Source organism: Rhinopithecus bieti, unplaced genomic scaffold (genome assembly GCF_001698545.2).
Source record: "Rhinopithecus bieti isolate Rb0 unplaced genomic scaffold, ASM169854v2 scaffold_35864, whole genome shotgun sequence".
Taxonomy (NCBI): Eukaryota; Metazoa; Chordata; class Mammalia; order Primates; family Cercopithecidae; genus Rhinopithecus; species Rhinopithecus bieti.
Genome location: NW_016815828.1, coordinates 1,469,763 through 1,484,921, shown reverse-complemented (window position 1 = coordinate 1,484,921; position 15,159 = coordinate 1,469,763). Strand labels below are relative to the sequence as shown.

Sequence of the window (15,159 nt, the reverse complement as noted above, 5' to 3'; positions counted from 1 at the left end):
TATCTTTGGTCTGAGAGCAATAAATGTGTCAAATTACCATCTGTAATACAAATGTCAGGGATCTGTATGTACTGTTATTGGTGGATACTATAATTCCCAGGCCCAAGTAGAAATAGAAAATTTGCAGCTGGCTAGGTGCAATGTATTTAAATGTGTTTTGGGGAGTAGTCTGGAGAATAGGTGTATTGTTTTTTGTAAAGCAATTTAATGGTAATAGGCAAAATGGCAGTGATAAAGTAGGGAACACAAGAGGACACAGATAAAAATAGGGAGACCTCGACCAGGCATCTTTGCTGGGATGACTCCACATCACAAGTTAGAGTTACACACACACACACACACACACACACACACACAGAGTTGCCCGATGTAGCAAAGAAAAATCTAGAACGTCCTTCCCTCTCTGAATTATTTGTTCCTCCTATGTGCTCCCTGGGCTCTCATCAGTCTGTCTGACCCTGTTCAGTTCTCTTCATCCGCCAATGGACTGTAAGTTCATTCCACCACTTTATCCCCAGTGTGTTTCACTGTGCCTGGCTTAAGTCAGATATTCAGTTAATATCTGTTGCCTGAATGGATGAAAGAGTGAGTGGCACAGAAAACACACTCACACTTGAAGATCGCACAGCCGTGTGAAGTTGACTGTGGATTGCACTGAAGAATGAGGCTGGGACAGTAGAGAGGCCCAAAGGAGGGGACCGTGAAGGCAAGCCTGGATTCCGCCCTGCAGCCACTAGATATTGAGGCTGGTCCTGGGCACAGGAGAGACTGGTGAGCATTGATGTTTCAGAAAGAATATTCTTCCAGCAGCATGAAGGGCAGCTTATGGATAGGTGAGGTGGGAGGCAGGTGGGAGATGAGACAGAAGGATTTGTGCTTTATAATCTGAGTTGGAAATGTGGGTGTTTCATCTCTGTGGTCTGTGGGTTTCAATATTAGTTATATTCTGCAGGTGAATATGACAGTGATCTAGAGCAGGATTGACCCTAAGTCTCCCCCGCCACCTCCCCTGCCACCTCCCAACAGCCATACTGTTACTGTTATGACCACCATCATAGGAGGGGCAGGAAGACGTCGCAGCGTCTAAGCTGAAGGAGTTTTTGGGTGGAAGCGGCCAGAAGGCACCTGCGCTAGAGCAGGTAAAAACACACACTGAAGCTCCCTTAAAAATATAAATGGTGTATGTTAGTGTGAACAACCAGAAAGGCAGAGAGAGAGTTACCTGAATATAAGGAAGACACACAGGAGAGAGCTATGATGCAGCGGCTGAGAAGAAAGGGGCCAAGAGAACTGCGGCCGGCAGAGCCTGCAAGTTCCAAGGTTCCTCTCCGCTCAGTTCCTAACTCCTGTCCCACTGCCCACCTCCCATAACAAGAAAACATTATTCAAGAGTAGCTGGTGCCTGTGATTTCTTTCATAAGAAGCAGAGTCTTTAATTCTGCATTGGAGATAAGAGGTTTACTCTAAAAGATGAGGAGACTCTTGAAAACAGCTCCAATCTAAACGCAACCAGTTAATAAATTCCTGTCCTATGGAGATAAGTTATCACAGCAAATCCAACCACAGACAGTACAGCTCCTGAATCATCAGTGAGAATTATAAGGAGATGATCAAATGGGTAGCTTTTAGATTAATACAATGGTGTAAAACCCAGGGAAGGAGGAAATCTTGAGACTGTTATTTTCTGTATCTGACATGACAAACGTTCCTTAATTGTTTAAACACCCATTAAAGAAATGAAAATTACTTTCTCATTCTCTAAAAACAATTAACAAACTTGCAGAGGGGAGAGAGTCTGGGGAATGGGAGTTGAAGGGACGGGGAAATGTCCGCTGGAGAAAAGCGAGAGATGCACATGTTTTGCCAGAAATTGAGCACTTAGGATTTTTGGCATTGCTGTTATGAAGACAGGAAGTTCTGATGGACATGTATTAGGATTGCCAGATAGAACACAGGACGCTCGGTTAAATTTGAATTTCAATTAAACAACCAGTAGTACATGAGACAGTTGCATTGCATAGGGTGGGCATATATATTTCATGGGACTAAAAACATCATTCCCTTCCAGGAGAGAGTGATGTTGCACTATAGCAGAGGTTAGCAAACTACGACCTGTGGGCCGAATCCAATCCTCTTCTTGTTTTTGTAAATGAAGTTGTATTGCAACACGGCCTGCTCATTCATTTAAATATCGTTCATGGTTATTTTCACACCATAACAGCAGAATTGAATAGTTGAGTCAGACAGGATAGACTTCAAAGCCTGAAATAATTACTTTCTGTTCTAGCGGAAATCAGGAGTTTTCTAGGTATAGAAGTTTAGGGGAAAAAAAACTGTTTCTGGTCCTGAGGTTTCAGAAAACATGACAAATAGGAGGATGCAAGAAGTTCGCTGAGTGGGGAGAATTATAAGCAGAAAATTTAAGTGGAGATCAACATTTTTTTTTTTTTTTTTATCTGAGACAGATTCTTATTCTGTCACTCTGGCTGAAGTACAGTGGTGAGATTATGGCTCACTGTAGCCTCGCCCTCCCAGGCTCAAGCAGTCCTCCCACCTTAGCCTCCCGAAGTGCTGGGATTACAGACAGTGAGGCACTGTGAGTGGCGAGGTCAACTTTGGAAGGGTTTTGTAAACCGTCTTAAAGAATACCTTTGCTCTTTCTGTTTAATCTTCCTATAATAGTTTTCCTCTCAACATGCCTGTTAAAATCTTATCTGTTCTTTGAAGCAAGCTTTAATCTCACCTTGAGCATAAGATTTTTGGTAACCATATTTTTGCTCATTGTTCTTTTTATTTATAAGTGCAATAGTACTTATAGTGGGTTGTCATTAGCTGTTTCCCTTACTTGACAGAAAGGTTCTTTTTTTCTTTTGAGACAGAGTCTCACTCTTTCACCCACCCAGGCTGGAGTGCAGTGGCATGACTTTGGCTCACTGCAACTTCTACCTCCCATGTTCAAGCAATTCTCCTGCCTCAGCCGCCCGAGTAGCTGGGATTACAGGTGCCCGCCACTATGCCCAGTTAATTTTTGTATTTTTGTAGAGATGGGGTTTCTCCATGTTGGCCAGGCTGGTCTTGAACTCCTGACCTCAGGTGATCTACCTGCCTTAGCCCGTCAAAGTGCTGAGATTACAGGCATGAGCCACTGCGCCCAGACAGAAAAGTTCTTAAATGAAGAAATTATTTGTCTCTATAGGCACTAAAGTGATTAAGGTAGTTATGTATAAGTAGATGTTCAATAAATAAATATTGAATAAATATATATAGTGATGGCCCTACAAGAGTGTAAGAATAATTACAACATTGTTTAACTGCAACAGTTGAATGCTTCCGCAGGGACAATCTCTCTGGCATGGTCCACGTCTTCCAATGTTCAGTGCTGTCATTTACACCTGCTTCTTTACACTGCTGACTAATGGGGCAAATCTTTTCCACTTTATTATTGCTTTTGCCTTTCTTTCTCATGACTAATAACCCACTGGCTAAGCTAAATGTCAGTCGTCATCTTCTTTGCTCATTTCCTTCTCCTTCAAATTGTGCTGTCAAGCATTCCAATTTTGACTGGCTTAGGTGGGATTAATGCTCCTGACCGTAAGGCTAGTTTTCCCGCTTTGCACACATCTTTCTTTGAGCAATGAGCATACTTCTTTGGTGGCTTTGTTACAATCCAGTAATACCTGGGCATCTATTCTCTGTATTGAAAAAAGAGCATGGTCAAAGGATTCAGTATCGAGCTGTCCATCTTTAATGACTAAAGAAGACATTTAATTTGAAATACCACTTGTCTCCAAACTGACATTTTATATATGAGAAACCTGAGATCCACACACAGATCAAATGACAGGCAGCTGGTTTTCACGGAAGTCCAGGGAAGCACCTACTATCAGGTTGCAAATTTCTCCCTTTAGAAGGTAACAGTTAAAATCTTTCTGTCTCCCACTCTTGGCTCTAATTTGTTTATCAGACAACCAGCAGTTTTGTCATTGTTTCTTCATTTGGAGACAGAACTAGTAAGTCTTGGTCAAGCCCAGTGATTCATTTCCTTATTTTTTTTCACTGCAGTTCCCATTCAGGGTTCTGCCAAGTGCTCTTTTGCATGGGGGAGGGGGTGCAGCCTGTGCCCTCTTGACCTAAAAGAGCTCTGGTTGGGCGGTGAGTCATTAATTCCCTAATGTCTTTTCCAACTGTAGATACAAATCACAGTTGATTAAATGATGCGGTAAGGTGTGGAATGAAGGTTGGCATGGGTCTAGGAAAAAAAGTACATTTCCTTTTCCAAAGTACAGTATTTATTTTAATTGGCTCACAATAAATAGTAGGGGTAATTGTAACTCACAAAAGAGAAGTGCCGTTTGGAGCACTGGCATCATATAGAAAAGAACAAAAGGACTTAGAAAAGTTTCACAGCAATCCTGATATTTGTGACTTAGAGTGATTTTTATAGGATTATAAAGTTTGCTGGAATTAGTAGCTGTGTAGAGAGAATAGGAATCACAGTATTTCAGAGCCGGAAGGTATTTCACAAAATGAGTCAACCTCCTTATATTGCTGATAAGAAAAATGAGGCAATGAAGTGCTCAGAGGTAGGGTTTGTTTCGAAAGTCCTTGGGGTACCTCCATTTGCAAAGTTGCAGATGAATCATAGGTTCTGATGACCTCTGACCTCTAGAATCACCTAAACACAGTGGAGAAGCTGCAACTGGCTACAGGGTATCCAAGGTGGGTTAAAGGGACAGCCCTTTTTCAGACGTGCTGTACTCCCAAAGTCTCATCACATTTAGCAGGACTTCTCCCAAATATGTGGGGGTTCAGGCTCCCCAGACCTCTCTGTGTCTCTCCATTAACATTTCAGTTCGGTATTGGGCTTCCTGGGGCTCTAACAATGCTCTGGGAATTCAAAATGTGGTGTAGAGAGGATGTGTGAGATGAATATTTCTACAACATAATGATGTTACTCTTTTGCTTACATGTCTTTGAAAGCCCTTTCTTGCCAACACCAGTATTTTAAATTGTAGTTTTATTGTACTGAGCTATGGTAAGGCCAACAGGTTGGGAGATGATTGGTATGGAAAAGACAGTTTGTTACTAACAGTTCCCAAGAGGAGGGGGCAAAGGGTCCTGCTGGGCCCCATGAGGAAGTACCAGGGTGGGTCTGGAGGCAGGAGAGAAGGGGAGCAGCGTGTGGGCAGGAAGCTTTATTGTGGCTTCCACAGGAAAGGCAAGGCTAGGCAGGCTTAGGATTGGTAAGCCTGAATAATTTCAGTGGGTTCTGGGCTACAGAGGCTGTCCCTAGTCGTCTGGTACCTGGCGCTTAGATGATTAGTGCAGAGGAACATTGTCTCCGGGGTGTGTGTGCCAGGTGGAAGATGTGGTGGGTGTTGGCTCTGGGCTGTTAGTTTCCATATGAAGGATGGGCTCCCAGGTGAGTTGTTTGCTATCCCTAAGAACTGGTAAGCCCCGAGAGGGGCAGTCTCTCCCCTGTCAGTAAGGCCCAGATGCCAGAGCATCAAGAATGCAGAAAATATAGATAATATAAACCTCATTTGCAGGCGTGTGCACCTTGGAACAGTTTTCCCGGGAGATGCTCTGAAGCCAGAGGATTCTGTCCTCTATTTTGGGAACTGCTGCCTGTGGGCTCCCTCTGGCAGTGTCTTAGCAGACTAAGGTCACTGGGGGAAATCCTGCTTGAAAGAAACCTGTTAGCCTTTTTTTAACCCTGTTTTCCAAGCTTGTTTAACCACAAAATCCTTTTGAAAAACATGAACTGTCATGTTTAAGATATCTCGATTATGTGGTTTAGAGGTAGAATCCAGGCTTTGCTTTGTTCACAATCTGGCCCTCACCTTCTCTCTCAGGGATTCTAGTAAGAACCATCCACGTCAGGCAGGCTGGTTTAATTAGGGTTACTATCACAAGCTTGCTTCCTTCCTGCCTCCAAGCTTCGCTCAACCGGTCTGCCCATGATTCAGGATAGTACCTCGTGCTCCTTCCCTAATCCAAGTCTTTCTAGCACCACCTCCTCTGTGAAGTCCTTGCCAGCTTCCCCAGCCCACAAAATAGATGTTGCACACCACGTGTCAGACTATTCTAAGCACTTTGGAAACCTTAACTAACTTAATCATCACTGTGGTCCCACAAGGCTGGTATAATTTGTATCCCTATTTTACAGATGAGGAACCTGAGATGTAAAGATGTTGAATGACATGCACAGTCATTGATGTGGTTTGGATCTGTGTCCCCACCGTAATCTCATGTTGACTTGTAATCCCCAATGTTGGAGGTGGGGCCTAATGGGGTGTGATTGAATTATGGGGGTGAATTTCCCCTTTGGTGCTGTTCTCTTGATAGTGAATGCGTTCTGGTGAGATCTGGTCATTTAAAAGTGTGTGGCATCTCCCCTCCCCCTCTCTCCCTCCTGCTCTGCCATGCAAAGTGCTCGCTCCCCCTTTGCCTTCCGCCATGATTGTAAGTTTTCTGAGGCTTCCCCAGAGGCAGAAGACGCTGTGCTTCCTGTAGAGCCTGCAAAACTGTGAGCCAATTAAACCTCTTTTCTTTGTAAATCACCCAGTCTCAGCTATTTCTTTATAGCAGTGCAAGAAAGGACTAATAGAGTCATAAAGCTGAGAGGTGTTCAGGATGTCACTGGCATTCAGTGAATGCTGTTAGAATAAATGAAAATATCCATGGGAATCAGATAGATTTCTTCTAAAATGTGTGAGTATGTGTGTTTGTGTGTGTGTGTGAATACGTGCTTTAAATCAAAGGGAAGGTGCATCTTTCACTCTCTCTCATTTGACATTCTGCAACTTTATTACGACTCCCCTCATTCATAATTTGTTCAGGTGGAATTTACATTTAGAGTTTACTTTGGCTTAGCAGATGATTTTCTGAGTCCTTTCTCTGAGAGAGTGTAAGTTCATAGGTAAACAGGAACGCAGGAAAAAATTTAAAACCACTTAAATGTACTAGCTTTTATTAGCAGCACAATATACTACTAATTCATTCTTATACATTAATTACAATAACATTTTAACAACTCTATCAGTCAGGGTTGAACCAGAGAAGCAGAACCAGCAGGACACAGTTATTAAGAAGCTTGGCCAGGCGCGGTGGCTCAAGCCTGTAATCCCAGCACTTTGGGAGGCCGAGACGGGCGGATCACGAGGTCAGGAGATCGAGACCATCCTGGCTAACACGGTGAAACCCCGTCTCTACTAAAAGACAAAAAACTAGCCGGGCGAGGTGGCGGCGCCTGTAGTCCCAGCTACTCGGGAGGCTGAGGCAGGAGAATGGCGTGAACCCGGGAGGCGGAGCTTGCAGTGAGCTGAGATCTGGCCACTGCACTCCAGTCTGGGTGACAGAGCGAGACTCCGTCTCAAAAAAAAAAAAAAAAAAAAGAAGCTTATTGCAAGGAACTGGATATGTAACCATGGGGCTGGATAGTCAAGTCTGAAATCTGTGGGGCAGTCTCCAGAAGGAGCTGGAGTTGCTATGCACCGGCAGAATTTCTTCAGAGAAGTCTCAGTTCTGCTCTTAAGATCCTTCAACTGACAGAATCAGGCTGCCCCAGATTATCTCAGATAATTTCCCTTAACAAATAAAGTCAACTGACTATGGACTTGACTGACATCTACAAAATACCTTCCCAGCAACCCCTAGAGTAGGGTTTGACTGCATCACTGGGGACTGTAGCCTCACCAAATTCACACATCCAAAGGCAGTTACAAGAACCTTTACTAATTACCACGTTTTTAATCTATTTTATGTTTCTATTTGTATTTTAAAATAAAAAATAATTTATCTAGAAATAAGCTATTGAATACCTAAGATGTTTTAATCATCTGAATGGACTTTCCTTCAGTTGGTAGGGAGGTAACATGACACTAGTTACTGGTATTTCCTTGCTTTTCTGTTATCTTCAGATCTCTTTCTGTTTATGTCTGTTTCTCTCTCCCTTCATGTTCCAGGTGTAAGTATCTCCAGCTGACATTAACCTTGAGCCTCAGTCACCTTACCGGAAAATGAGAACGATTATAAAGTGCTGACATCATAGGGTGGACTGGAGGATGACATGAATTAATGAAAGCACTTGGATGAGGGTCTGATAGGCAATGAGTGGTGCCCTCTTTGTAGCAGCAGGAATTGCTAAATGCCCTCTGGTTAAATTCCTCTGGCCATGACCATGCTTGTGAGTGACAGAGGTCTTTCCAGAAGACATTAGGAGGCTGTGGCATCACGTGTTGAAGAATTAAAACATTAGTATATACCAATGCCTTTCTAATGTAAAATGTGTCATTTTCAAAGACCTGTTTTCTATTACCTTTCTGGGGTACTAGAGACTCACACACTCCTCCTGGTTGCCAGCTGGACTGGCTTTTGTGTGTGTGTGTGTGTGTGTGTGTGTTTTGAGACCGAGTCTCGCTCTGTCGCCTGGGCTGGAGTGCAGTGGCGCCATCTTGGCTCACTGCAAGCTCCGCCTCCCGGGTTGACGCCATTCTGCTGCCTCAGCCTCCTGAGTACCTGGGACTACAGGCGCCCGCCACCACACCCGGCTAATTTTTATGTTTCTGGTAGAGACGGGGTTTCACCGTGTTAGCCAGGATGGTCTTGATCCCCTGACCTTGTGATCTGCCTGCCTCGGCCTCCAAAAGTGCTGGGATTACAGGCGTGAGCCACCACGCCTGGCCTGGCTTTTGAAAATTCATGGCAGCTTTGCTGTCAGGCCAGGTATGATAGTCTTTCACAGGGAGGGACTTTCTTGCCACAAAATTGGTCACACTGCCTCTCAACACTGAATGTGTTCAAAGACTCTGATAGGCAGCAAGACAGTTTTACTAGGTAGCTCCCTTTTGAGGTGGAACTCACTATCAGGAGAACAGCACCAAGGAAGGAATTCACCCCCATGATCCAATCACCTCCCATTAGGCCCCACCTCCAACACTGTGGATTACAGTTCCACATGAGATTTGGGCAGATCCAAACAATGTAAATAAGTAAGTGTGTTTTATTGTCATATTGGGTTGGAGGAAGATACTAAGATGCAGGGAAAGGGCCTTTTCCTCTAGCCTCAGCTCTAGAATTAGACAAAGCAGGCCAGACATCTAGGTCTCTGCCCACCAGCTCTGGGTCAAACTGACTGTTACTGAGCACTAAACTCACTCTTCTTTCTAGGTGGGTACCAACACCCAAGCTTAGGTGAGGCTGTGGGGAAAAACCCTGATTTTCTTCCCCAATTCTTTTTCCCTGGCACTGCTGGCAATGGCAGGAAGACACATTCCGTTTGCCAGCAGGAATGCTTTCCTAATTTGCTTTTCAAAGAGTACAGCAAAATTTCTTCTGGGGAAAAGAGTGACAGTCACTGCCATGTAAACAGGAGGCAAGGGCTTGCGGCACTACCAGAGCCTCCTCTTTGCAGAACGCTCTGAGCTGCTTTGAGGCTTGTGCGGGGAGGGGTGTGAGTGGTGAGGAGGATGTTTGCTTTACACATCCACCTCCATAAACTGTCCGTGCCATCTGGTAGAGACTGTATATGCTGTTGTCCTAGACGCAGGAAGAATCATCTCTTCTGCAATGTCTTGATGGAGAGCTCCCGTGTCAGAGCTGCTGACTGTGTACCTGCAGCCAGCAAAGCAGGTCCCCTTCCTTTATCTGCTTCTTCCTGTCCCCAGCCCCTTGCATTTCCAGCTCACCTCGAGATGGTGAAGCCCTCACTCACATGGGAGAACGCAGACTTGCCCCTGCATGCATTGCCATGCTTCCTAGAGGAGACCTCAAAGCACAACTGGCTCAGCAAATGTTGGCTGAATAAATGAATTAATGGATCTACTAAGGTGTTTCTAGGTTCACCCTAAGGAATAGCTTACGGAGTTTCTAAGGGCCAGGTGTAGTGGCTCACGCCTATAATTCCAGCACTTTGGGAGGCCAAGGTAGGAGGATAACTTGAGCCAAGGAGTTCTAGGTTAGATTCAGCTGTGATTGAGCCACTGCATTCCAGCCTGGGTCACAGAACGAGACCCTGTCTCCAAACAAACAAACAGACCTTTCTTAGGACAAAAGCCACGGGGAACAAGAATTCAGCCAGGTGCAGTGGCTCACACCTGCAATCCCAGCCCTCTGGGAGGCTGGGGCAGGTGGATTTTTTGAGCCCAGAAGTTCAAGACCAGCCTGGGTAACATGATGAAACTTCATGTCTACAAAAAAAAAAAAAAAAACCAAAAAAACAAAAATTAGCCTGGCATGGTGGTGCACACCTGTTGTCCCAGCTACTCAGGAAGCTGAAGTGGGTGGACTGCTTGAGCCCAGGAGGTCGAGGCTGCAGTGAGCTGAGATCATACCATTGTACACCAGCCTGGGTGACAGAGCAAGACCTTGTCTCCAACAAACAAACAAAACCTGAATTCAGAAATGGTTGTCACAGATGAAGTATGTAATACTGGAAGAGCATTTCTGACTTAGAAGAACAAGTACTTAGAAACAATGTTCATGTCACAAGGGAAAGGCGCTGCTACTGTGGTGATGGATTTTGGTGGCATTACAACCAAATGATTTATGTATTGGGATAATGAGACTGTATCATCCTGCTTTTCATTTAAAGGTTGTTATTTAGTTTAATGATAACTTCAAGCTAGAAGGTAGGACTAGGAGTGCAGATTAAGTATTGAGGAATGGTTAAGAAAAGAGTTGATGGTAGGTGCCATGAAGAGTAATCATGAGATGAAATTTTCTTTCTTTTTTTTTTTTTTTTTTTNCGTATCCTAACCAATCTATGCACCTTGTGGAGAAAGAACACATACTATTTTTTGGTTTTTTTTTTTTGAGACGGAGTCTGGCTCTGTCGCCCAGGCTGGAGTGCAGTGGCCGGATCTCAGCTCACTGCAAGCTCCGCCTCCCGAGTTTACGCCATTCTCCTGCCTCAGCCTCCGGAGTAGCTGGGACTACAGGTGCCCGCCACCTCGCCCGGCTAGTTTTTTGTATTTTTTAGTAGAGACGAGGTTTCACCGTGTTAGCCAGGATGATCTCGATCTCCTGACCTCATGATCCGCCCGTCTCAGCCTCCCAAAGTGCTGGGATTACAAGCTTGAGCCACCGCGCCCGGCCTGAGATGAAATTTTCAAAGGTCACTCTGTTTAATTCTAATCTGAACAATCAATGTGTTAAATCATCTCAATAATTTATTTAAATCAACACTCATATAAATAGGGGCGAGTACATCACATTTGACCATTTCCTGAGTTCCAATTCACATAAGTGCTTGTGACCAAAGGTAGGTAGGTAGGTAGACAAAATATGTTACCCTTTTCAAGAGCTTTAGCCTGAATACTAGCGCAGGTGTTTCAGTGGTGTCTGAAAGTCAAAGTGAAACTGTATTTCTTGTGGCTATCTAGTTCCTGAATTATAAAAGAAACTGCTGATCTTCATTGCTATTTTTTAAATATTTTGTTACTGATAGATCAAATACTCACTAGGCTTTATCAAGTATGCCTGTGTGTGTGTTCATATCATTAAACTAACATTTACTGCTCCCTCCTCTAAGCACTATATGTGTGTTGACTTATTTAATTCTCTCAACAGTCTGTGAGGAAGTCATTATTCTTTATGTTAAGGACCAGCCTGGCCAACATGGCGAAACCCTGTCTCTACTAAAGATACAAAAAATTAGGCTGGGTGCAGTGGCTCACGCCTGTAATCCCAGCACTTTGGGAGGCCAAGGCGGGCAGATCACCTGAGGGCAGGAGTTCGAGACCAGCCTGGCCAACGTCGTGAAACCCCCGTCTCTACTAAAAATACAAAACAAAATTAGCTGGGTATGGTGGCAGGTGCCTGTAATCCCAGCTACTCAGGAGGCTGGGCAGGAGAATGGCTTGAACCCGGGAGGTGGAAGTTGCAGTAAGCTGAGATCACACCACTGCACTCCAGTCTGGGTGACAGAGCAAGACTGTCTCAAAAAAGAAAAAAAACAAAAGAAGATAAGGAAAGGGAAATACAGGGAAGTGATCACACAGTCCTAGTTCCACACTCAACACTGAGTGCTACAGCCACTGCTGTATAGAGAGGGCCACTGGCTGGCCTGTCCACACATGTTCTTTCAGGGAAATGATGCAAATGCCAGATGACATTCAGACTCTGATAGGGTATCATCCACAAACACAACCTGGAGGCACGGTGTACCCGCTTTAGCTTCTGAACTCCACTCACAGTATTATTGGAGTGGTCAAAATGGCGGTGGCTTCTGCAACGAAACCTCTAAAACCAAAGGAACAGGACTCGTCACAACTCTGGTATCCTCAGGGAGGAATGCGCCTTGGTGATGCTGGGGGCTGGGACCCACGCTGTGCCTATTCCCCTGCTGCAGTCTCACTTTGTCCGGTCCCTGACTTGGAATGAAATACTTGCCTCCAGCTGGGATGTAAACATTTTGGAGTCTTTCGCTATTTGTTCCAATTTAGCCAGTCATCATTGACATTTTCCTGGAAATTTGCACAATATTCTTTCATTTGTTTTAACACTGGGATGAATTCCAAATGAAGAAGGTTCACTATTCTTCAGTGTGTTTTAAAAAAAATTTGGAACCTCTCCCTCCAGTTTTAGATGAATAAATGTGGAGAAAGAGATGAAAGAACACAGAATTTAGAAACATGATGTGGATGTATTAACTATGCCTAAGTTACCAAACCGAGCCTCCTGAAGACTCTTATGTTGGTCACACCCGTCTATGTCATATTCAGGCAGGGCGGCTGAAAGTGGATGTCCGTGTGCTTCTGACTTCGGGTTTTCTCTGGAAGCTGTTAAGAACAGGAAACGAAGGATGTTACGTAGCGATGATGAACACAGAGCAGCTTCTAAAACAAACAAGTTACGTAGTGATGAGGAACACAGAAGAGCTTCTAAAACAAAGGATGTTACGTAGCGATGACGAACATAGAACAGCTTCTAAAACAAGTTACCTAGTGATGAGGACCATAGTAGAGCTTCTAAAACAAAGGATGTTACCTAATGATGACGAACAAGAACAGCTTCTATGTTTTCTCCGCGAAAACACCACATGGTGGATGACCCCCGTGCAGCGGAGGCCGGAAGCCCCGGAGGCCGGAAGCCCCGGGGGACCCTGGGATGGGAAACTGAGGTGGTTTCCGCTGAGGTTTCCGCGGAGGTTTCCGCAGTGGCATCCGGGCGGGGGTAGTGGCAGTCAGTGGACCAGGCCGGGGCAGAGGCTGCGGAGATTATGGAGGCAAGGCCGAGGATAGGGGGTGGAGGCCCATCACCAAGCTAGGCCGCCTGGTCAAGGACATGAAGATCAAGTCCCTGGAGGAGATGTATCTCTTCTCTCTGCCCATCAAGGAATCTGAGATCATTGACTTTTTCCAGGGGGCCTCTTTCAAGGATGAGGTTTTGAAGATTATGCTGGTGCAGAAGCAGACCCGCACCGGCCAGTGCACCAGGTTCAAGGCATTTGTTGCCATCAGAGACTACAATAGCCACGTCGGTCCGGGTGTTAACTGTTCCAAGGAGGTGGCCACTGCCATTCGCGGACCATTATCCTGGCCAAGCTCTCCATTGTCCCCGTGCGCAGAGGCTACTGGGGGAACAAGATCGGCAAGCCCCACACCGTCCCTTGCAAGGTGACCGGCCGCTGGGGCTCTGTGCTGGTGTGCTTCATCCCCACGCCCAGGGGCACTGGTATCCTCTCGGCGCCTGTGCCCAAGAAACTGCTCATGTTGGCTGGTATCGATGACTGCTACACCTCAGCCAGGGGCTGCACTGCCACCCTGGGCAACTTCACCAAGGCCACCTTTGATGCCATCTCTAAGATCTACAGCTACCTGACCCTTGACCTTTGGAAGGAGACCCTACTCACTAAGTCTCCCTTTCAGGAATTCACTGACCACCTGGTCAAGACCCACACCAGAGTCTCCGTGCAGAGGACCCAGGCTCCGGCTGTTGCTACAACATAGAGTTTTATACACAAAAAGTAAAGCGAATTAAGCCTGTGGGGGAACAAAAGAAAAAAGAACAACTTCTAAAATGAAGATCGATTATAATTGGCTGGGTGAGACTTCTGACAAATCCAGACACCAGGCAGCAGGAATTCTCCATGAGTTGAGAAATACAGTCCTAACTGTTTATTCAGTCAAGGAGGGTTACACAGCAACACACTAGAAGAAGATTTAAGGATGCAAAATCCACATGATGAAAGAGGAAGTGTCATCTTGGAGGGTTTGGCACTCAACATTGGATGAAACTGAAGCCCAGGAATTGCCATAAAACATCTCCCAACTAGTGCTAAGTGATCTTCACTATCTGCCTGACAATGGAATGTAGGAATTGTGTCACACCCAGAGGGTGCAGGTGGAGTTTTCTCAGGATGCTGCAGTGCAGGCTCAGTGTGGGATTTAATAATATTTTGAGTGTAAGATAGAAGAATCAAGCTGGGAGGTTTTAGGAATAGTGAAGTTACCTCCCATAAAGTCCCTTTTCCAAGATTGCAGATACCATCATGTACTTAATACAACTCTACTAATCAGAGATACGTATTGTACAAATGAAACCTTGGATGGACAACAAGAAGTGTGAAAAAAGTTGAACTCAGGCCAGGCGCGGTGGTCCACGCCTGTAATCCCAGCACTCTGGGAGGCCAAGGCGGGTAGATCACGAGGTCAAGAGATCAAGATCTTCCTAGCCAACATGGTGAAACCTCGTTTCTACTAAAAATACAAAAATTAGCCAGGCGTGGTGGTGAGCGCCTGTAGTCCTAGCTACTTGGGAGGCTGAGGCAGAAGAATCGCTTGAACCCGGGAGGCAGAGGTTGCAGTGAGCTGAGATCACGCCACTGCACTGCAGCCTGGCAACAGAGTGAGACTCCGACTAAAAGAAAAAAAAAGTTGAACTCAGTAGAAACCAACGAAAGGCAAATAAAAATGTTAAGTAATTTTCCACTTGCCAATTTGGCAGAGAGTAGAAAGGAACAATAATGATCAGTATTTGTGAGGTTATCAGGAAATGTCAGCTCACACTGCTGTGGTAAAAGTGTAAACTGATGTGATCTGTCATTCATTGCCTTCTCAAAGAGTATAATATATAAATATATATGGCAGTGTTTAAAACTGTAACTTATTATTTTTATTGCCCAGGAACTTCAAATAAAAACAATTTAAACATCTT

At 45.0% G+C, this 15,159-nt stretch overlaps 1 pseudogene; it reads left to right on the top strand.

Moving 5' to 3' along the window:
- The first annotated feature begins 13,042 nt into the window (after positions 1-13,042).
- LOC108516526 (40S ribosomal protein S2 pseudogene) lies at positions 13,043-14,614 on the top strand (annotated as a pseudogene).
- The last annotated feature ends 545 nt before the right edge of the window (positions 14,615-15,159 follow it).